The sequence below is a fragment of the Bactrocera latifrons genome, unplaced genomic scaffold, assembly GCF_001853355.1.
Source record: "Bactrocera latifrons isolate USDA-ARS-PBARC rearing strain unplaced genomic scaffold, ASM185335v1 scaffold_100, whole genome shotgun sequence".
Classification (NCBI taxonomy): Eukaryota; Metazoa; Arthropoda; class Insecta; order Diptera; family Tephritidae; genus Bactrocera; species Bactrocera latifrons.
This window is the reverse complement of record NW_017534409.1, coordinates 745659-754466: the sequence shown is the minus strand read 5'-3', so window position 1 is coordinate 754466 and position 8808 is coordinate 745659. Positions and strand designations below refer to the sequence as shown.

At 32.8% G+C, this 8808-nt stretch overlaps 1 protein-coding gene across 7 annotated transcripts in view; it reads left to right on the top strand.

Annotated features, from left to right (window-relative positions):
- LOC108967469 (chromosomal serine/threonine-protein kinase JIL-1) overlaps nucleotides 1-8808 on the top strand; it is a 40365-nt gene that overhangs the window by 8463 nt on the left and 23094 nt on the right. The window lies entirely within an intron of this gene.

Sequence of the window (8808 nt, the reverse complement as noted above, 5' to 3'; positions counted from 1 at the left end):
CAATTCAATACTCAAAGTACACAAATTGATCKAATCTAATTAATTTACAGCAAAATAAAAAAAATATGTAAATGACGGATAATGAAATCTCGATTATCACTTTATCATGCGAGAGTATAAAATGTTCGGTGACACCCGAACTTAGCCCTTCCTTACTTGTCTTATATGTACATATATGATATGTAAACTTTTTATTTCGTATACACTTTGCTTTGTGTGTGATTCCTCATTAGATTATCTTATGATATTTTAAGCTCACTCATGCATCTGTTTCTTCACACTCTTCGATAAGTTCGTACACATGTACATCTTCGAATGCATAGTTTTTTACATACATATACACAAACATTTATATGCCTTGGTTAAATCTATTTCTGCATTCCGCTTTTATTTCCTTCTATTTTTAGCCGATTCGGTATTTTAGTTTACCAGTTGCACTGTTTCTACGGTGGCATTACATTAGCATACAAATAGATATGTATAATCTTTTCTGTATGCATAGATATGGTATGTAAATATGTATGTTTACTTAGACATACATAATGCGTGCTATGCTGCTCTTATCAATCCAACTCTTTGTATTTTATGTGGTAACTTTGTTGATAAATATTTGCAGGCCTGTGAATGCATACGCACATCATACATACAAATACACATATGTATAGTTTTAGTACAAATGTTTTTAGAAAATATTCAAGCAATGCCTTTAATGCTTAGCTGCTCCCGACCGGCAGCAAAAGGCATCATAGATTATACCAAATAAATGTCTTTTTATTTTTTTAACCTTGAAATAGTAAGTTGATAAGGCGTTCTTTGCCTCTGAGATAACGCATTTCTACCTAGTACTTATACATATGTATATGTTCTGCTAAATTTGCTTTTAATACAAATTGTTGTTTTGTTTCTTATAGAGTTATTAGTTATACATTATCAATTCTAAAATAAAATATAAATATCTTTAAACTAGCACTCTTCCGAGTCGTTTACTATTATATTATGATTTTTTTATCATTGTAAAACGATATTCGATTTAAGGAAGCTATCAAAAACTATTAATAGTCGTAGGTATACGCTTAGGGGTCTTAAATCAACTGACTTAACAATTTTTTATAGTAAATATTCTAAGGGCGTCTTCGTTTTACCATTGCCAAAACTGTTTGAGGTCTGTTAAATGTGGAGGTGGGGTTAATTCCTGCAAAGCAATGCATTTTTATGATTTCTTTTTAAAAAAATTTAAAATCTAATCTTTTAAAAACCAAACCAACATTTTAGTACGCCATTCGAAAAATATTCTATTAAATTTGCATTGAGAAATATTAAAAAAAATACGGTACGGTACGGGTAATGACTGCAATTACTCTGAATCGTAAAGGAAAAAAGTTATATGGCAATGTTGTAGGTAATAAGTAGGTCCATAACCTTTGTATACAGACTTTTGTGACATAACCTCAATATTTATGTGCAAAATTCACATTACCCATTTTTGAATTTTTATCTTTTAAAATTTTATTTTTTGCTTTCTCGAAATTTGTAAATTTACCTTCTTATGTCCCAAATACGCTATATTTTTTTAAATTTAAAATAGTTATTTTTTGACCTTATATTGACCTAATAAAAAATCTCGAGTTAAAATTTCCGATCTTTTCAACAACTACAGTTAATATTCAGGTATTCAAACGAAAAACCATTAGATTGGAAAGCACCGAAACGTCCAGAATGTTGGAAAACAGTTGGATGTTGGATGACAATTGTTTGTCGCGAGCAAGTGTTTTTAATTCGCGTTGACAACGAATCATGTCCATAACGGCAATGAGTCTTCTTGGATCTACATATGTTTGGAAAAGGTAGGTCGAAGCCGAAAAAAACTACCTCAAAGCAGGCTATCTTGACAGTTTTTTTCGATTACCGAGTAGGTCAACAAGGAATACTATTTGTTTGTTGTGTGTCATTTGCGCGGAATTATGGACCGACAACTCTTGGTTTTTGTACCATGATAATGTAACTTTTTGTGCCGCAACTATGTATTGAATTCGCCTGAATAAGCTCCGTGTGACTTCTGTTCGCCAAACTCAAACGACCGCTCCGAAGAAACCGTTCTGAGCCAATTGAAGAATTGAATATGACTCGCTAAGAGCATTGAATGCTATTCCGGAAATTGACATTAACAACTGAGGATTGGAAAAAAGTTCATATAAGTGTCTTGTGGACTAGATTTTGAAGATTTAATTAAGAATTATGAACAAAGTCTTACTATATTTTGCTTATAGAACTTTATTTAACAATATTGTTTTGATGATTATCACAACATAATAAATAAAATAAAAACATTACCCGGTAAAAACTGATTCATTGACTATATTTGGATATTTAAACTATATGTACGCACATACATACACACTTTAAATACCTCAATATACACCCACACACATATTAATACCCACATTTCTATATACAAATTTAGAATAAACCCGTGCGAATGAGCCACAAAAAGCAAATATTTAAAAGATTCGGTATCAATGACACGACGAGCGCGTCCAAATGTGCGAGTGTGTCAAAACAATATACAGAAAGAGAGTCAAACGTGCAAGTGAACGAGTGCATGAACTTCGACAAGGCCACCGCAAATGAAATGATGATTAATTTTTTTTTCTAAGTGTAAATAATTGGCAATTCAAATAAGACAAGAAGTGTGTCGGTGACTAAATGGAGAGCAATGCTTTTATGGAAATCCATATTATTTTTTTTTCCCAAAAGGCTTTTATTGTACTTAATATATTATATTACGTGTGCTTTTAATATAATTCATTTCATATGACACTATGATTTATTGCTCGAAATTAATGCTGGCTTTTATCGAGTTCATGTAATTAAAATCTTTGAATTTATTATTTATGTACGAATACGAAAAATTACATTAGAAAACTGGATCCACTTGAATTGTTTGAAATCTGCTAAGACGTTTCATTGGTTTCCTATGGGGTGTGCTATTGTATACGATCCAGTTCTTCGAAAGTGTTTACAAATACAGACAATAAACAATATTTAGAAAAATGTATGCGGTTCAATAACCGCAAGCAATCGTTTCATTTAGCCACTGTCAGTGCAGTCGCCAGCAATGCGCATTTAAATTCACCACAATCATCTTTTTCGTAGACAGGCGAGGGCGTCGGTTTTGTCACAGATAAATATATACATATGTATATATATTTTTGAGGGTTTATGACATTTCTCGCCTTGGTTAAAGGTGGAATTTTTTTTATTGTGTGTATGTTTAATCCTAATTTTTCTTTGCTTCAGATTTGATCAACTATAACCTCAAATATCGGTTTTAATGAACTATTTGTATTAAGTTTTTTTGTATTGAAATGAGTGGTGTTATGGAAAATAAGAATCGAAGATTTCATTTTCTCAGAAAGTAGGAAAGAAAAATTTTTATGAAACAAACACATTTTTTAATTAAAGAAATTTTTTTGGTTTTCATGCTTGTGATATAATTGAACAACATTTTTAAGTAGGTTAAGATCATGCATAATAATTTTGAACTTCAAATAATGCATCATGCAATATAATAGATGAAAGTCATTTTAAGTTTAGTCTTTTATTTTTTTGATATGTGGTAACTCTACTCCTTACTATGCTCGAATGTAATATTTTTAAATAAAAGAAATATTTTTTTTTAAAGCTTTCCGACATATTTAGTAATAATGTGCAGAGTTTTTTTCCCAACTTTATCATAAATACTTCTAAAATAAAGACTTCCCATTTTCAAATTTGTTCTATTCAATATCTATATTGTATTATAAATATGTACATTGAAATTTCTCTTAACCTGGCACTCACTGTAACAGGGATTTAGTCTATAATTGTCCCATATGGGGCGTGGCAAAAAGGTGTGTTTAAGGGGTCAGTAGGGTAATGTTTTTTTTTGACATTTTTTTCATAGAAATTTTTATTCTTCAATATCATGAGGTATGTCGTGGAGTGTAAAAACAAATTTTTTTTCGGAATGGCTGGATGAATGAGATGCGTTTTTTCACTGGCGGACGCGATTTCTCATGTTTGGATCATCCGAAACACAAAAACCCAATTTATTCTTAAAAAGTACGTGCATGGTTATCGTGCCTACTTGACTCATAAAGAAATGTTGATAAGTAAAAAAGTAATTAAAGTTTTTTTTTTTAATTCTCCCCATGTTTACATAAATTTTGTCATAACATTGTCAATAAATTATAAAAAATTATGAATCTAGTAAGGACGATAGCCAGGCGTTTTGTGAACATTAAACAAAAAAGCCAATCGGTTGAGTAGTTCGACCCGAATCATGTCCGCCAGTTTAAAAAAAGTGTGTTTTGAGAAAAACGCGTTTAAAGTTTGAGAAGAAGAAGCTGCAACTCAAAACTACATACTTCTTTTTCTTCGTAGACACCGCTTTCACAGTCATATTAATTTTACGGGGATACCAAATTCAGAAAAATACATACTTATGTACATATATTTGTACTGAATAAATATACCGCTAACCAGACAGATGACGCCACAGCAAATCAATTTGTTTGTGAGAGATAACTTGATCGAAATATTACCAAAATAGTGTCCCTGTCTGGTCATTGGAACCTTTTCATATCCGATTATAGGAATCTGTTTTGTTTGAAAATATTAAATGAAAACATTGGTATACATATATTCCGGGTACCGGTGGAAACCCTGAAATAATATATACTTTTTAAATTTTTTTTTACGCTTTTTTAAGAGCAAAAAGATTTAAATTAAACTGTGATCCACCCATTAAGGTTGATGGTTTTTAGGTCGCTTGCGGGAGAATCAGAAAAATAAAAATTCTCTTATGTCAGAAAAAATACGGAAACTATGTACATATGTATATTCTCCTAAGAATACAACGTGAATCTCGTCGAAAAATATACTCACTTGTTATTTTTGTTGTTTTATATACATATGTATACCTGAAACTATATGTGTATGTTTGCATACAACTCATAGTCATCTGTTTGCACACATGTTGCAAAATCAGCAGACAACTAGAAATATATTCACACTTGTATGCATATAAATAGTAAAGTCACGCGAAACTGTTCGTGCTGTCACATATTTATTTGTATGTTTTACATAACAACAACTCGCTAGTATCCACATATCAAACGAAAAAAACAATCACAGTAAGCTGTCTTTTGAGTTAACGGTAGTGCGTTTTCATGAAATTAAACAACTTTTTATTAAGTTGGCGTTCCCATCTTTTATTAAATAGTTAGTTAAATTTAATGTTAAATCAATTGGCTTGTAAACGAAAAGAGAGGAAATCCAAATATCTACATACATATTTGTATTTATTACCTAGTGCCACAGATTTCCGCTAATGCTTGCAAATTCTCTCGAAGTTGTTATTTTTCTTTGTCGCTCGTATCTCATAAATGATAAATTATTCTAACCGTTTGCGGCGTTTGGTGGGCAGATAAGCAGTAACAGGCATGTGGAGATAATATTCCAGCATTTTGTCTCTACTTCTTCTCTAAGCACTCAATTTTTTCCTTTATTATTTTCTGCTTTCTTTTCTCGTGTCATTTCATGACAGTTGGCTCTTAATATTTCTTTCATCAAAGTTATTTGCTTGCTAATCTCCCGCTCGTCCATGGCAGGTGGTATTCTTGTGCCTTTTATGTACATATTATAATATTCTCTTTAAAAAGTGTAATTGAAACCAGTTGGAAACATCAGCCTATGCTTGGTTGCTCCAATTTCAGCTCAACATGTCCTGTGCACCGTATCACTTATATTTCTCATTAAACCCTGTCTCCAAATTACTTTCATATTTCCTTCGTTCTCTTCCTCGAGCTGAACGTAATGTTGGACTTAGGTCAACGTCCTGTAACGCAGCGAAGATTTTCGTCAAATATTTACTAAGTTGAATTAAAAGGTTGAACGTAGAACTTAATTATGAAAGTCAATTTCAAAATCGTGTTGTTTCCGAATTTGTGTTTGCTAATTGCGTGTGTACTGCACCTCGGGCCGTAGGCTCAATTAATTCCTGTAACCAGCCAGTGACAGCCAAAGAGCGACATGCTCGATTAAATAATGTTTATATTTTACGTTTCAGGGCATATAATCCGAATTCGGAAGCTGAGAACTCTAATCTTTATCAGCCAAATTTGAGTTCTTGGGCGTATACTAAATTAAAGTCAATATCATTTTTCGTTCAACATATACATAATACATACATATACATACGGTGTAATAAGTGATCGAAAACTTATACGCCTATTCGAAGCGTAAGCTAGAAAGTTTGATGTTGTTGTAAACCTTTGCTCGATGTTTCACTGAGCTTCTCTCCTGGGTATTTTAAATTTGTTTTTCATATTGAGGGTTCTAATAGCTTTTATGGAACAGTTCTTTTCCTTGCCTTTTCTAAAGTTTCTTACTTCGTCGGTATATAAAAACTATATGCCGGAAAATTTTAATAAAATGTCATACTGCTATTTCGAATAGAAGTTTTACAGAAAATCCAATATAACAAGTATTTACGGGAACTGGTCCATCAACTTTTGAGTTATCGACCTGAAATATTGTACATGCTCTTTTCAACCCAAGAAGCTGTTGATTTGTTGATACAAATTGACCGATCAAAATTTAGGTGTATAGAAAACTTTTGTATTTAAAGAGATAGCGTCATGAAATTTTATATGAATAGTGGTCCAAGGCAATGGTATAATCTCCGATCGGACTACTATAGAATATTACTGAGATACAGCTGACCGATTAAAATTTTTGTTTTTTATGAGAACCTTTTTATTTGTGAGGGTATTGCAGCTTCGGTGCAACCGAAGTTAGCGTTTTTATTTTATTTTGGGTTTTAAGCTTTCCTAAGAAGCTTTTTCCTGCCGTTTCGCAAATTTCCCAATGCTTTTACTAATCATTCTCGGTTCTAAAACTTTTGGAAAAATATTAAGTTACGGTATAAATTTTTTACCGGCATTTTTTTTTAACTATTTTGAGTGTACTTTCATATACATAAATTCAATTATTCTAAGTGCTTATTTTACTTAAAGTTGTTTTCCCTGCTAAGCCTCTTTAAAGTCTACTGGCTCAAAAAATGAACACAAGCAATTATAATATCTGTGGTACATTGACTTTTCTGCGGTTCATGTTAATGACCTTTGCATGAGTCAGATGCTTCAGATGTTTGTATGCACGCGATTATATCGTCCTTACTCATTTTACCGTTCACGGCACGCCAAGGCTATTGCCGTACTACTTCGGCTGTTTCTTCGGCAGCCAATCAACCAATGACCATGAGTTTTACTGTGCGAATTTTTCAGCACTAAATTTGCATCCTTATGTTTGCGTGACTCTCAGGCTTTTAAAGGTGAAAAATAAGAATTGAGTACACTCTCAGAAAACGAAAGTAACAATGTTAAAGTGTGCTCAAGCCACCTTCTGCCTCTTAAGTTGCGAAATTAGCGACAGCAACCATTAACATATACATATATATATGTTAACAACTGAATATGTATTTGTACATGACGCATGTATGAGAGTGCGAAAAAGTTTTTGCATTAGCAACTTTCTTAACTCAAATTGACATGTTGTGAGTAAATTATATGCATATGTGTCGACTTATTTTGGATTTGTCTGCCTGTACGCGTCGTGGAAAATATGGAGCATGCAGTGTTTTCTCTCTCACAAGTTGAATGCCACATGCAGACAGTGTCCTTGAGCCATTGTCGCGGACTTTTCTGTCAATTGATGAACAACAAACACACCGAAATTTCATGATAACGCCACAATAGTTGGAGACAAACTACATGCACGTGCGTGTGTACCATATATATGTACATAAATACTTCCATTAACGAGGATATACATACATACATACATGCAAACATATAGCAGTCATATCGTGCTGAGCTCACTCCCATTGCACCTACATTCTTCGCCTACAATACTTCAAAAATAAATTGCCTTGATTTGACCTTTGGCGATGCAGACGACGACTATCATAAAAAAATAAATAAAGTCATGTGTATTTGTTGTTGGCCCATCTATCATAGTAGGTAGTAGTATGTTGGTGTATATGTATTTGTCCAAAGGACTTAGTAGAATGTCGGCGCTTATAGTCATGTACATACCTTGATACTTGTAGACTTTATTTTTATATGAAAGCTTTGTACATTTCGACCCACACGCACCCAAGTCGCTTGACATTTCTTTCTATGGTGGATATGGCGACTCACTTTAATGCATTTATTACTAAAAATATCTTCTTTATTTTTAATCGGTGCATAATTATACCTACGCGTTAGCATTGAAAACAGCAGCCACTTGGCACTGCAGGCTCACTTGGTGCTGGGCGTGTTTATCTATGTGTAAGTGGGTAGCATGGTGGTAGGAAAATATGGTGTAGGTAGAGAAGGGTTGTGGCATTGCAAATTTATGTTTATTTTTTTTTTATCTCTTTTAAGAAAAAAGTGCATCAAATAATTTATGGAAAATATCAAACCATGATTCTCGAAGGGGTCTTTTTTTTTATTTGAGCATCAAGAACCTTCGTGTATATTTTCTGTACACTTCTAATTGTTGTTCGACAAGAAATTCTTTCTAGATAAAGATTTTTTATAGAAAAATTTTAAGCTTAGAAAGAAAACCTAAATTTTTCTAACTGCCTATTTATTTTAACATTTTCACCTTTCAGCTCGACAAACCTGACCAAGCGGTGCCACAACTTCTCTTCTTCTTCTTTTTCTTAATTGGCGTAGACACCGCTTACGCGATTATAGCCGAGTTAACAACAGCGCGCCA